Source organism: Elaeis guineensis, chromosome 4 (assembly GCF_000442705.2).
Source record: "Elaeis guineensis isolate ETL-2024a chromosome 4, EG11, whole genome shotgun sequence".
NCBI lineage: Eukaryota > Viridiplantae > Streptophyta > Magnoliopsida > Arecales > Arecaceae > Elaeis > Elaeis guineensis.
This window is the reverse complement of record NC_025996.2, coordinates 1,737,929-1,752,937: the sequence shown is the minus strand read 5'-3', so window position 1 is coordinate 1,752,937 and position 15,009 is coordinate 1,737,929. Positions and strand designations below refer to the sequence as shown.

At 36.6% G+C, this 15,009-nt stretch overlaps 1 pseudogene; it reads right to left on the bottom strand.

Moving 5' to 3' along the window:
• Window positions 1–6,881: 6,881 nt before the first annotated feature.
• On the bottom strand, window positions 6,882–8,615 carry LOC105044316 (uncharacterized; annotated as a pseudogene).
• Window positions 8,616–15,009: the final 6,394 nt, after the last annotated feature.

Sequence of the window (15,009 nt, the reverse complement as noted above, 5' to 3'; positions counted from 1 at the left end):
ACTTGAGTCAAATCATAAATGGACACTCCAAAGCATTTGACACATTGGTGTGGGTGTTTGATACTCAGATCAGAACATCAGATGCCCGGTGCCTTAAAATGTGGTGCATGATGAAATCAAAAGAAATGATTAACTTGACTCAAACTCACAGGACACTCCAAAGCAACCAATGCTAATTTATGGGTGTCTAATGCTCCGATGTATAAATTGGAACATCAGGTACCTCACACTCCAAATCTGCCTTCAAATGCTAACAAATCATTGACACCTTGATGGTGTGGATTGATCAAATGCCTGAATTGGCCCGTCAGATCAAGTCAATGAAAATAAGAGGCCGTTGGATCTGGATTCTGTCCTCTGGTGCTTTCATTCAGATCTCATATACATATAGTTTGATTTTAATTTGTTATCAAACAAAAAATTATATATAAATTCTAGAATGATTTGGAAAATATACTACTAAGCTAACCTTTCAGTTTTGAAAAATTCAATTGTTCCAGTACAACACCACCTGCAAAAATGCACTCAGAGATCCTTAATATATCCAAAATAGAGACTTACGTTCTTAATTAAATAACCATCTTCTGATTTTTCTATCAATTAAAATTTTTCAACCTTTTAGATTGGAAACAGTGAAAATCAAGCTAGAACTGCCAAACTAACCAAAGTGAAACTCATCTTAAGCCCATGGTAATCGAAAAAGGCTCATTTATTGATGGTCCTTAACTCCTTATCATTTCGGTAATGAGATCTGCTTATAAGCGTTTTAAATTGTATACTTTTACAAACTGACAGCAAGTGAGAAATGGTTATCTTATTAACAAGTTTTAATCAGGATTCGTTATCAGATTTCTGAGTTACAATACATGACTGTTAACTACAAAGCAGGCAGCACTAACTTGAAATTCCTTCAATACCAAGGTTTGACAATAATATAATAAAAGGAACCGCTGCTGTAAAAATTCAAATATCATTGCAAATTATTTGGGCAAGCTCTAATAAAGATTTAATAAGTACAACTTCATTCTTAAACGTAAGTTGAGAGATCTCATGCAACCTCATTTATCGCGTCAGTAAAATGGACAGTTAAATGCATCAAAGTTAGTAGGCTTAGTTAAGCTGATAAAAATCGTATGCAACAAATTCTAGTTGAATTGTCAAAACATAGGGAAACAGATTAGATGATATCCAGTTCTAACCAGAACCAGAAAAAAAAAAATTCAGCATCCGACTAAAATCAGTATTTGTATTTATATCTGACAAATAAAAAAGCCACAATTATGGACTTATTATGCATATCAAGAACTTCAAATGGGTTCTAATAAGTGACATCGTCAATATATCTTCAAACTTTTGCAGACAGAGACATCTTTAATTGGTAGATTGCATCCTTCAAATATCAACAATGAGCTTTTTAACAAAAACTGTGTATCTTCAAAAAGTTAAAAGGATGATAGGATCCACTAAAAAAGGTAATGATTAAGTGGATGTAGTAATGTCTTTGTGGTTCATGGTACAATCATTTGAATAATTCAGAAAATCACAAAACAAAGCTGGAAGACACATGCTTAGTTTGAATTAATAAAATATAAAGTGGAATTATAATTTCCCTCTAAGTTCATGTATCTTTCGAAATAACTACAGATCTTATTCAATTCACATATGTATTCACTAAGAGAAATTTTGTACCACCACTTGTTTCAAACAGATTTAGATTTTTCTCATATCCAATTTAAATTCAATACTTTATTTGAACAAATATCCATATAACTAATTTTTGACACACATCCATATCCATTTAGAACAAAGATGCATACAAATTTTAGCATCCAAATAACATCTATATCCATATTTATATCTTTCAAAAAAAAGTGGAGGTGGAAACTATACTAATTTTGATCCATTCCCAATTTTATATAATCAGAAAGAGGACTGTCTATTCTTTTCATGCTGAATACTACCAGTGATTTATTTTTTCCCGATGTTATTTTGTCAGGCCCAGACAAAGAACACTTTAACACTGTTCCTCTTTCTTACCACATTAAACCTTCAACTGTTATTTTTGAATGGAAAGCGCCCCTTCTCTCTCTCTCTCTCTCTCTCTCTCTCTCTCTCTAAGATCAGTAGGGCCTAATGGTTGCCTTTCTACACTATACCCACTTGACCAATTGAGGGCTGATCCTAACCAGAAACAAATTCCCACTCCCCTACCAAAGTGGCAAGGCGTCCATGTCTGTTCTTTGTTATTTCTTTCTTCTTTCAAAGCTCTTCCATGTCTCCGCAATCTAGCAAGATAGGGATATAATTAGGTTGCTTTTCCCTTCATTTTGCACAAAAGATCCATCATTCCAAATAATACTGTGTCAGAATCCATTATCCTCATTTAATCCATCCTCATTTTCACTAAAACCAGACTCACAAGCCAAGTCAGATCCTACATCCATCCAAATAATTATTTTTCTCAGTGATCTGTTCGAATCTATGCAAGTAGCAAGCCCTATCTATTCTAAAACGTAGAAACTTGATAAGGCTACCATCAACATTAGAGTCCAATTAGCAAACAATTACTCTTGGAATTGTTAAGAGTGGTGGCATTTCTTTTGGTAGCAGTATCACTATTAGTGTCCACAAAAGGAATATGATAATCTTTATTAGTATTAGCACTTCTGCTTCTATTTCATATCAATCTTGGTCATTTATAACAACATAAACATATAAACTCCAATATCGAAGTTAATGTTTGTTTAAATGCTAGAGAGAATGAAGGGGCAACTACCCAACACCATTGCTCTATATCAGTAAATATGACAGAACCTGAAATACCAAACTAATCCTACATACTCAAAAACCCATGTCAATACTAAAAACAGGGGGGGGGGGAGCCAAAACAGTACACTAGAATAATAACCCATATAGATCCTTAAAAATTCACTTGATGATAGACTGCATCATAATAAACTCCAGCGATTCTAAATGAGTGGCTGAGAGTAGTAGAAACAAAAAATATAGCAAACATGTAGTATTATAAGGAATCTAAAAAAGTTTCAATTTATATTGGAGAAAATTAGCGAACTTGAAACATATGCCAAGAAGGAATGTTTATGACCTGAGTAAGAATTACTGAACAATCAAGGTTCAATATTTTATTAAAACTCAAATTATACTTGTTTTGTTTGAAAATTATAACTACACGATCACAGAACAGAAGTTTCACATACTGTGACTAGAAGTTCACCAAATAAATTATTTGGAATACTCATAGACTGAGAACAAGACTTGCACATGTTCCCATGCATGGAATTCTGCCACATAGCTATGCAACTGTCATTAGCTAGACCTGAAGTACGATCCAACAGATGCTAATATTTCCTAAAATAAGACTCCAAAACCCACTAGATTACTAGAAGTCCTAAAATTACACACAAAAGTCACAAGAAAGCAAAAATATTTAACCTTGTCCCAAAGGGTTTAAATGTAAGGCTAGACTCAATAAGGAAACCACAAAAATGGAAGTTTGATTACAATAAGATTTATAAAAATCTACAATTGCATGTGAGAGAAGATGCCAAACCAAATTGGTTGAGGTGCTAGGTCAAAAATGCAGTCATTTGATAACATTAGTATAGCCCTTTGTAGCTCCCCACCCAAATCTCCAGCCTTCCATCTCCCCACCCACCTTACCGTAAACCAGAATATCAACCAGACCACCAAAAAGATAGACTCTGCCAAATGAAACATACAAGTAGTCTTTCTAACCATCATCACAATCCAACTAGCCAAATCCCCATAAACCACTATCTCCAAGCACTTGATTTAAATGGTCTGACCAAAAATCACTGATATAAGATGGCATCATGCTCACCACATCCTGCCACAACCTCCTGAGTTAGTGGTCCATGTTCACCATCTACAAATCAACTGCAAATGCAATGGACACTGCAGTTCCAATAAAGCCCACACATACAACACCTCAAGAGCCACAGCAAGTAATCAGCGCTTAAAAGAGAAACCAGAAAATGATGACGCAATGAAGACCACAACAAATGTTGTGCTCTATTGTGGATTCATTCTGTTTTCCAAATAGGTATTTGACATACCATAGCGTTAAAAATTCCTGATGATTTTTACCTAAGCGAGTAGGAAGCCATATTTGCACATGTATCTAGTCTTAATGAAGTGGATATAACTGGAGGAAGATAGTCCAATATTTGTAATTGTTCCACCCATAATCTGCTATGAAGCATGGAACGGGATATGAGATATTAATATGATATGAGACTGATACACCAAAAGGGTAAATTTAAAAAAAAGGATATACTATAGCTGTGTTATGATAATAAATAAATAAATAAATATTGTTCATATATATGTGAAATCCATAAAGCAAAATGATCCGTCACAATAATGGAGTCTATATTCTATAGAATAATATGAACAAACATAAACATGATAGTTCAGTCATTTATTCAAATCCACCATTATAAAATATCATCTACATCGCAAACTCTAAGATCAATCATTCAACATTCATTTAAAAGACGAAAGCTCTTCCTCTTATTCATAAACATATTCGGGGAGTATTATGATTCCTTATTTTAATTTTAATAATAGAATACTAAGGGCCTGTCTGGATGATTGGGCCAAAAATTTCATAGGATTCTTGGGTTAGGCCTATACAATTAGGAAAATTGAGCTTGGGCAGGTCTTTTTTTTCTTCCTATGGAATTCGGGCTGGTCCACTTCACAAGCTCTTGGCTCTTGCTGAAAACAAGCATAATCCAAGCTCATTTTTCCTAATTGTATAGGCCTAACCCATGAAGCCCATGAGATTTTTGGCGCAATCATCCAAACCGAACCTAAGTATGCAAGATGTCGACATCAGATATGAACATAGATGAAATTCAAAGTCGTGTTTCCTAGCATCAAAAGGGCCATTTTCTTGTTTATTTCTTTTTGTAGCAAGAAGGCTTCAAAACCATCTATTTGGCCTAGCAGAAGCACCCAATTCCAGTTTTTGTAGACTCAACAAAGCATGATCTCCAAAAAAAATGAATGAACATGAACCCTCAAAACCCTTACCCTCTTCCCTCAACCACTGTAAAATAGATTCAAACTTCAAAATATTATCAAAAACTCCCTATTAGAACTACTAGTTTTATTAGAAAACTTATAACTACAACAAGCATTGCTCATAATAGAAAATTCATATAGTGGTCCTCACACATGAAAATAGATATCCATGCACAAGTAACTAAAAGTTAACCATGTGAAAACTTGGAATAATTCTAAATGCAATCAAATAAGTGAATGGTTGGGCTCCCTAGTACAGAATAGACCCTTACATATTTGGGACATACTATATGGCGTGCACTACATATAAGAAGTACCATCACATTATGTATGACCACACCTTATCCAAAAACTCTGGACCTAAAAGTCACTTATCCAAAGGTGTTCCAGTCAGCAAATTGCAAATGCCAATACCTATTATTTTACAAATGTCCTACGCATAGGAAAAGACCTCCCTTGCCACATAATGTATAAGCAAATACTACTCAAAGATTTGAGACACGAGCATACCAGCCCTACATAGCATATCGGCTAGGGACCAATACAAGGGACCTTAGTACACCATAAAGTTAGTGAATCGGGCAGGATCATGATGTATCATGCCCTATCTAGGTGTACAACATTGTATCATGTAGTACCCAGGCATATCAACCTTGTACTGCTCTCTTTCTTTTTTTTTTTTTTTTTAATTCTTGTACCAACACATACTGCCACTATATCACATGCCATGCATATTGGCTTGTGATCAATATGAGCACATACTTTGATATTTATGTTTTTGGTGCCAATGTTACTTGGACGATTTACATGAGTGCTAGATATCTGGTTGTCCTCAAGTGTTGAACATAGCTACCCACAAAAATCTTAGCATGATCCATCAAACATATATGTACATATGTATATGTAAATGTATATATGTCCAAGCCATCGTTTTGATGCTTATCCACAAACTATAAACTGATAAATAGCCATGATAAGTTTATATGGAATATAAAGACACTTCACTCAAGTGTCCAGCACTTGAAATTAAAAGTGCCAAACATTGGCACTCTTTGATGACATTAAGAGGGAACTTCAAAGTGGAGTGTCCAACTATGTTGCGTCAAGTCCTGCCATATCCAAGTGTTCAGAAGAATCAACACTTCCAAAAACTTTAAAAATTGTGCGTCCAAGTGGCTTGGCATCCAACATAATGACCCAATGCACTGAATTGTCAAATTTCTGGTCATTTCTACTAGGTTTATAAAAGTTTCTATAAATCTATAGAACTGTTTGATCCTTACTGGAAAACAAACCCTATAGACGACAAATACCCTCTGTAACAAAAATTGGAGAAAAGAATCAATTTAGCAGCCAAAAGGCATTTTAGCACCTAAAATACCAATGACTGCCTCAAGGTCAAGGTAGCCCAAAATAATAAATGGAAAAATTAAAAAAATAAAAAGAAAAACCTGAAAAAAAAATAGTATTAAAAAAATATGAAATATAGCATATAAAGTAACATGAAGTGGTCAATGACTAGTATCAGCTTGGCAATACCTAATATTGGGTCATATACCAATCTCATCTTCCATACTAAAAAGTAAAAATGATCTAAAGCATTGGAGCAATCACCTATGCAGCCAAGGCACTAGTCTTTTTAAAACATTGCATAAATATCTACATTTTTACCCTCCAATTTCCCTAGTATAACATCTTAATGTGACAACTTTATATGTGTTCTAAAGCAAGAATCATAACGAACTCTACAAAGAAAAGTAAATGAAGATTATTTAAAAATTTGTGGATTTGATGGATTCAATATATTGATGTAGGGACAACTCTGAAGTATCATTAACCTACAATTAATGTACATATCCACATTCTCAGAAATCAATAATGTACAGACAATCCATTCCTTCAAAAACTGTACATGCAAGCTCACATTCCCCACCATTGAATCTATTACAGCAGCACAGAGGAAATAACTCACAAAAATGGCATCTTAGTTGCAACAAAAATAACAAAAGAGACATTGATGGTACCTCTAGTATTTGCCACCAGCTCCACCACTGCAGTCATCTCAGCTCATTGATACATTCCTCCAATTCTTGGCTTCCAAACCTCCTACCTTCCAATTCCCCATCCTTACACCGTGCTGCAAGATAGAAGATCAGCCATACCACCATAAAGTAGACCTCTGCCACCGAATGAAATATCCCTGCAAAGAGCCTCCCCCCAAACATCATTGCAATTCTCCTGCCAAGATTCCCACAGACCATCGTCTCAAAGCACTTGATCAATATAGTCTGGGCCGGCATCATCGATATCAAATAGCACCCTTCTCTCAACACATCCCGCCCCCGTCTTCTCAAATTATGGTCCATGATCACCACCCATGGAACAACTGCAAAAACGACAGAGACCACCGTGTCGAGCAAGGCCCAGATGAAGAAGAAACCCGAGAGAGCTTCATCCCGAGGTCCGGACCACGGGTTCAATGGCGATAGGGAGAAAGGCATAAGCTTGACCTTTACAAAAAGCTTGAAGAGCTCGTTCTGGTCCCCGACGTCAGCAAAGAACCATATGCAAAGGAACTGGACCAGGGCATCCCTCGCAGCCCAGCGCAAGAACACGAACCCCGTGAGCCGCCGGATTCCCAATCGAGCGCCGTAATAGATAGTACCGGTGATGGAGACCCGCTTCTGGAGAAGAGACGTGCTGACGGCAACGAAGACGACGCCGAGGACGGAGGTGTAGAAGAGAATGAACCCTACGATGGCGAGGGCGTGGGTTGAGGAGAGTAGGGTGAGGAGATAGAGGATCACCGTTGCATCCTGGCGGTCCAATTCCAGTCCCTGGCCGAAGATCTGGAGATCGACGGCTTGGTCTCGATCGCTGGCGGCATCATCAGCGCCGCCTTCAACATCGGGGAAGGAGAAGAGGAAGGGGGAGGTAGGGAATTCGGGGACCCTGATCTTGACGGATTTGGGGGATCTTGGTGACCCCAGGGTGCCATCGACGAGGAAGAGGCGGACGGGCCGGGGAAGGATGCGTTGGAGGAGGCCGGCCAGCGGGAAAAGCGGCGGTCGCTGGGGGCAGCGGCGTCGGAGTCGGAGAAGAAGTCGTCGTCGAAGGTGCCAAGTCGGGTGAGTTGGAGGAAGGGGCTGCGGCGGCGGGGGGGAGGACGAAGCGGGGGCCGGCGGCAGCGGTGGCGGCGGTGCCGGGTGAGAGGCGGGAGAGGAGAGAGCGGACGGCAGGGTCGCGGTCGGCGACGGCGGCGAGGCGGAGTGTGCCGGCGAGGAGGGCGGAGCGGAAGGAGAGGAGAAGGAGGGCGGCTAGGAGGAGAGCGGGGAGGGAGGCGAGGAGGAGAGACCACGACCGGCGGAGCATGTGACCTGCGGTCCGGAGGTCAAGCCGCGGCGGACCGGCGTCCGCCATGGTGGTGGCGGTTGGAATCGGATCGGCCGGCAAGACGCTCGCGTCGGATCGCTTCGGGCACTAGCGGTATCGCTCGATTCCTCTCCTCGCCACTGGAGTCCCCCGTCCGGCGTATGATTGGTAGTCGGCGAAAGGGGGCGAGGAGGAATAAAAAGACTCGCATAGCCATGAAAATGTCCTCGGACCAGGATGTAATAACATCTCTACCATCCCTACTTAAGTAATTTTTTTTAAATTTTATGAGGATATTCTTGGTAGTTAAATTAAATTGACGATTTTTTTAATGGACGATGATGATTGATGACCCTCGTGTGGGATTCATCATACACCGGACGATAACTCCCGTACCTAATTTTGCACCGTGGATGGTTATAATAGAGTTAGCCCGGAGGTGTTCATTTTCAGTTCTATGCGGATTTTCTTCCTTTCCGCATAAATAGTTTATGCGCGTATCGGACTTTCCTCCCCTGTACAGGGTATGTCTCGATATTTATTTCTAAGCAGATTTGTTTTCACAGAAGTTTTATGAGCATGTTGGCACATGGTATTCTTAAAGCATATCTATATGTATACTATTACTCTATAACACAAATTCCCGTGATACCTCTATACTGAGCAGCATATATAATACCTGAATATTCCATAACTTGATCCGATTACTTTATAATAATCAGCCATAGATCCAAATTAAGTTTTCCATCTTCTTATCAGGGTAGAACTCAAATCTAGCTACATTAGACCTGAAAACATGAGAATACATATCCAATATTACATAGATGATATATATATATATATATATATATATATATATATATATATATATATATAAGAATGGGTTACATATATTTTGTGTTACTTTCTTTTATTTATATCTGGATTATATATCTTTTTTTTCATGCATACTCTTCATGCCCCCGTATACGAGTATTTCAGCTCCAAAATTCTAGCTAACACTTAGATTTCCATTATGTTTCAATCAAAATAAATATAAGAATTTAATTTGTTTCGAGAGATTTTTTTTTCAAATCAATGACTCACCTTTTACATCATGCTCCTTTCTCATCATAATCTACCACATATTCACTGTATATGGACTGTTAAGATGCAAATCCCCTAAGTTTTGACAATTCTTAATCTTTAACTAGTTGGTCCACTAAAATCATATTTTGAATTGAATTTTAGGGAAAAAAACACGCATCAGATTATTAATTAAGTTTGAAACTTGCTCATTTTGATGGATTTAAACTTGATTTTTTTTATTAAGTTGGATACGGCTAGAGTTAAAAGATGGCAAAAAGTGACCGAGCCATCAATATGATCCATGTTTAACCTACACTAAACAAATTTAGATTTGGAATAGATAGATTCAGGTTGGAAATAAGTTGATCCATTTTAACTACTTAACAACCAGATCAAGTTCGGAGTTCAGATCCTTGACCTATTTAATATGTTTAATAACCCAATTAGATTGGCTAACTCATTTTATCCCGCGTCCCTTTCTTTCACGGCCTTGAATGCCAGAAAGCGTTGTTTCTTCCAAGGAGCACCGCTTCGAGTGCCGTTTTGGAGAGTTCTGAGAAATCGCATCCTTTTCCAGCCCTCATTGGAGAGTTCTAAGAAAATGTCATTCTCCTCGTCACCGTGCAGCGAGCGCCGAGCCCCCTTATCTCTCTCCGTCCGCTTCTTATCTTCTCTTCTCCCAACCTCTCGTCTTCTCTTATCTCTTCTTTTCCACTACTAACATACTCTTCTTCCTCGTCTTATCTTATCACAGAGAATCAGAGAAATTTAATGAATCTCAAGAAGATGGTCTTATTCTCAATGGCTACGAAAATGGTAATAATCCTTCATAAATCGCTTCTTCCCTCAGAAATCCTCCCTCTTCCCACCAAACCCATCTCTGGCCTCCCAAATTTGACCTCAAGCTCTGTGATACCGAGTCGAAGAAGCTTTTTAGGTGTTCCATTCCGTGCCATTCCCTCCAATTCTTGCTCGGTTCTACCTCTGGTGGTGATTTCTTGGATACGAGTCATCTTGGATTTAGAGATAGGCCAAGAGATTTGGATTTTGTTCAATTTCGAGTGAATTCGGGTCGTGGTTCCGATTTCGATGGTGACGATGATGCCTATAGGGGGTGGAAAGGTGGACTGGGGGCTCCGATGGTAGAGGTGCTAATAAGACCGTATCCCATCTGAGAGCATATCCATCGATGGGAACATCTTTATGAAGCTTCATGTTTCCACTGCCACAGAATTCGCGGCCAATGTGCTCCGTTTTGTCATTATATTTTCTGTGGAGAGAATACCTAAGGGATGGCAATTGCCCGAGCGGACTGTCGGATTTCATCTTTGCAGCAACCCCCATAAGGGTAACTGGTACCAGTTAGGAAAACAAAGCATCTCCGATCCAGTAGGGGAAATAGCATTGTACAAACAATTCCATGATTTCGATGTGAGGCTGCTTGCTTTCTCTGGATGAAAATGGTAGACCTGCACCTTGTAAATCACATGAGCTAGGCTTAAGGCTTTCAAGAACATGAACCTCCTCTACCTCCCTAACAGGCAACCTATGTTTCTTGGTACACAATCATGTTCGATGCCCTCATCAATTGAGTTTGTTGAGGTAGACCTACAGCTCATCATATACGCTCGCCAGATATGATGACTTTTCATCCTCTACCATTTCTTCCTTGATTGTATCGGGAGCAGCAGCTTCCTTTCCAGTTCTCTCTTGTTCCACACTCTTGTCAAATAACATGCTCGAATAATCCATGACGCATCCCTTGTGCAGGAATTGCCACCACACCCCGTGAAGATGCACTCATATCTTCATCTTCTTCCTTCTCCCCATCCTCCCAAATCTATTTATTGACCAGGAAAAGTGGCTTCTTTTCAACCCCTTCATCATGTAAGCCCATTTCATAAACCCATCTATCATCTTCTACGCAGGCTTCGTTGTTAGACCCTCGTAAAGATGCACTAACATCTTCATCCTCTTTCTTCTCGACCAGGCCGGTCCTGATATTTTTTAGGCCTAGGATCAAATAAAAAAAAAAAAAAATTTATTAAAAATTAATATATTTTAAATATTAATTATTATTGAAAAATTAATCTACGTACATTTTGTAATGCAAAATTTTTTATAATTTCTTTGTAATCAATATTTGACAATAATTCTTCTTCAATAGATAGCATAGCTAAACCATTTAATCTTTTTTGTAATATTGTTGATCGTAAATATGATTTTAATAATTTTAATTTTGAAAAACTTCTTTCAGCAGAGGCAACAGTGACAGGTATGGTCAATAATATTCTATATGCAATTGATGTATTTGGATAACAATTTATTTCATTAATATAATTAAGTATATCAATAGCAGTATTGTTTTCTTTTGGCATAATTGCTTTTAGAACTTTTAATTCTGAAAATAAATCAATTCCATCAAGATCATAATGATTACCATTTGTTAAAATATTTTGAAGATTAAGATAAAATTTTTTCAAACTTTCTTCATCCAATGAAATTAATGTTTTGAAATCAAACAAAAATCCAAAATTATTTTCATATAATTGAAATTGTTCAAACCTATGTTTCAATGAAAAGATAGCTTGATCTACTAAATATAAAAAATAATTAACTCTAAATGATTCTTCTGGTGATTGTTTAATATCTACAGTAATATTTTCATCAAATTTTTTTTTTTTACTTGACATTTTATACGAAATATAGGATCAATTCCCATTTCATTTGTAATTTCCTTAGCTGAAATCATGACAGAAGTAAAGCCAGTCTCTCTATATCTTTCAAAAAATGAAACTAATCCTTTTAATTGATCAATGGCAACATCTATACGCATATCCTTAGATTGTAAATTTTTGCTAACTAAATTAACAGTAAATAGTATATCATACCAAATAATCATTCCTAATAAAAATTTAAAATTTTCAAGCTCATGTGTTGCTAAAGATTCAGTTTCACTCTTTGTTTTTGAATCCTCACAAATTTCAGCTAATTGATATAAAGCTTCTCTTATTTGTGGAGTTTGAAATCTTATTGCTTTGACGCTCTCAATGCGACTTTCTCAACGTGTTTGTGACAATGGCTTTAATGTTAAATTAGGTACATTATCAAGTAAAATTTTTCATCTCTTTGTAGAACCACCAAATGCATTATATATATGTTGTATTACACCAAAAAAAGTTTTAGCTTTACTACAAGATGAAGCCATATCACAAAGTGTTAAGTTAAGACTATAACAAGCACATGGTGTATAAAATGCTCTAGAATTTATTTTTAATGGTTGGATCAAAAGCAGCAATCATTTCAATTAATCGTAAAAAATTATCATTACTATTTTGATAAATTTTTTCATTCGTTCCACGAAAAGTTAGAGAACTTTGAGCAAGAAATTTAACAGCAGTTACTATTCTTAATAGTATTTTTTTCCAATGTTCTTTCTCTTTATTAATTTGCTCTTGAATATGTTTATCGATTGTTTAATTTTTTTTAAATCTATTCTGTAAATCAATCTAAGTGGTCATATTATGAATGTGATCATTACTAGTTTCATGAGCTTTAAGTCTTTCACTAAGATGTTTCCAATCTCTAAAGCCATCACTTGCTAATTGACTTCTACTACTATTATTATTTGATTTAAATAGCTTACAACAAAAACAAAATAATTTGTCTAACTCTTTTGAATATACTAACCATTTTCGGTCATGTTGCTCTCCATTTGGTAAAGTTCGATCATAATGTGTTAAAGAAAAATATCTATTATATTGATCAAGAGGAAACTTTATATGAATATCTCTTTTAGGACCATTTTTAATTAATAAATCTTTAGAATTTGTATCAAGACTATCCCATATCCTAGGATCATAAATGTCAAAAGTATTTGATTCACTTGATTTTTCATTCATTAAATTTTTATCACCACTAATGAGATCATCTGTGCTATTAGTATTATCATTATTAATAATATTATTATCATTATCTAATTCATAAGTAACATTTGTATTTTTATTGACAAATTCACTAGCAATATTATTTGAATTCTCAACTATATCACTTTTTTTACTTATAATAAATTTATCAAGACCTCCTTTTAATGATTGAGTCAATTGTTCTTGTTTTCTTTTTTTCTTAAATTTTTCATGATCCGAAGGATATTTTCTAGGTATCATTTTGATAAATAAAATAATAAATATTAGCTAAAATTAGTAATCAATAAATTTAAAGTTTAGAACAATAGAACATGATTTAAAGCTTTTTGATAGAACAATAGAACTTGCTTGAAGGCTTTGTTGATGGAACAAAATTTGAGCAAAAGCTACTGTAATTGTAATAAAAATTTAAACCTGAAAAATAAAATATGACAATTAATCAATTATTTTAAGAATAAGATATAGTAAAAACAATAAGAAAATGAAGTGAAACCACAAGCTATCTAAAAAAATAAGATGGATATAAAGACCATAATTATATTTATTTAAAAAAGCAAGTCCTAGGTAGGATCCGGATTGAATTGCTAAAAGAGATAAGTAGGGGTGCAGATGGACATTATGGGAAGGCTAAAACTAAGGCAGAGCTTGTGCCCTGTCTCTCCCCTATACTTTCAAAAAGATTCTTTATTGTATTAGATGATGTATGGAAGACAGATATGTGGGAAGATTTGCTTGAATATTCCTTTGAAAGCGCGACAGCTCGTGGCAGGATTGTGATTGCCACTCGAAACACGAACGTGCCTAGAAATATTGGAGCAGAGATCCATCATGTTGATAAAATGTATAACGACGATGGCTGGAAATTGCTCTGCAAGAAAGTCTTTGGAGATGATGAGGAGGAGGAGGAGGAGATCTCTAGGTTAAGAGATATCGGGATTAAAATTGTTGAAAAATGTGATGGTCTTCCTCTTGCAATCAAGGTCATTGCAGGGGTTTTGCGATCGATGGATAGAAACACCATAGAATGGAATAAGGTTCTCGAAAGTGATGTCTGGTCTATGAGCCAACTTCACGAAGAACTCCCAGGAGCTCTCTTTTTAAGCGGTGAAAATTTATCCTCTGATATCAAACAATGTTTTCTTTATTGCTCGTTGTTTCCTGAGGACTCTAGCATGCTTCATGAGGATCTCATTCGTTACTGGGTGGCCAAGGGTTTTGTAAAAGCAACACCAGGACGTACAGTTATGGAAGATCTAGTAGAGGATTACCTCAGAGAGTTAATTAGGAGGAACCTTCTGCTACGTTTCCTTGCTCTGTTTTAGATAGAGGATGAGAGCACTTTTCTTGGTTATGGAAAATCGCCAAAAATAAACCCCTTAGCCAAATTTCATCAATCGTCACTTGCCAAAGGTGAACATGGGGCAGATAGTGGAAGTCCCTGATGCAATAAAACAGCAGAAGCGCTTGAGGACACTTCTTATTTTCAACAGTCACAGGGCAAATATGTTCGAGAATAAAATTTTTGGAAGCTTGAGGCTTTTGCCAGTCATGAAACTGGCTGGCACGGGACTTG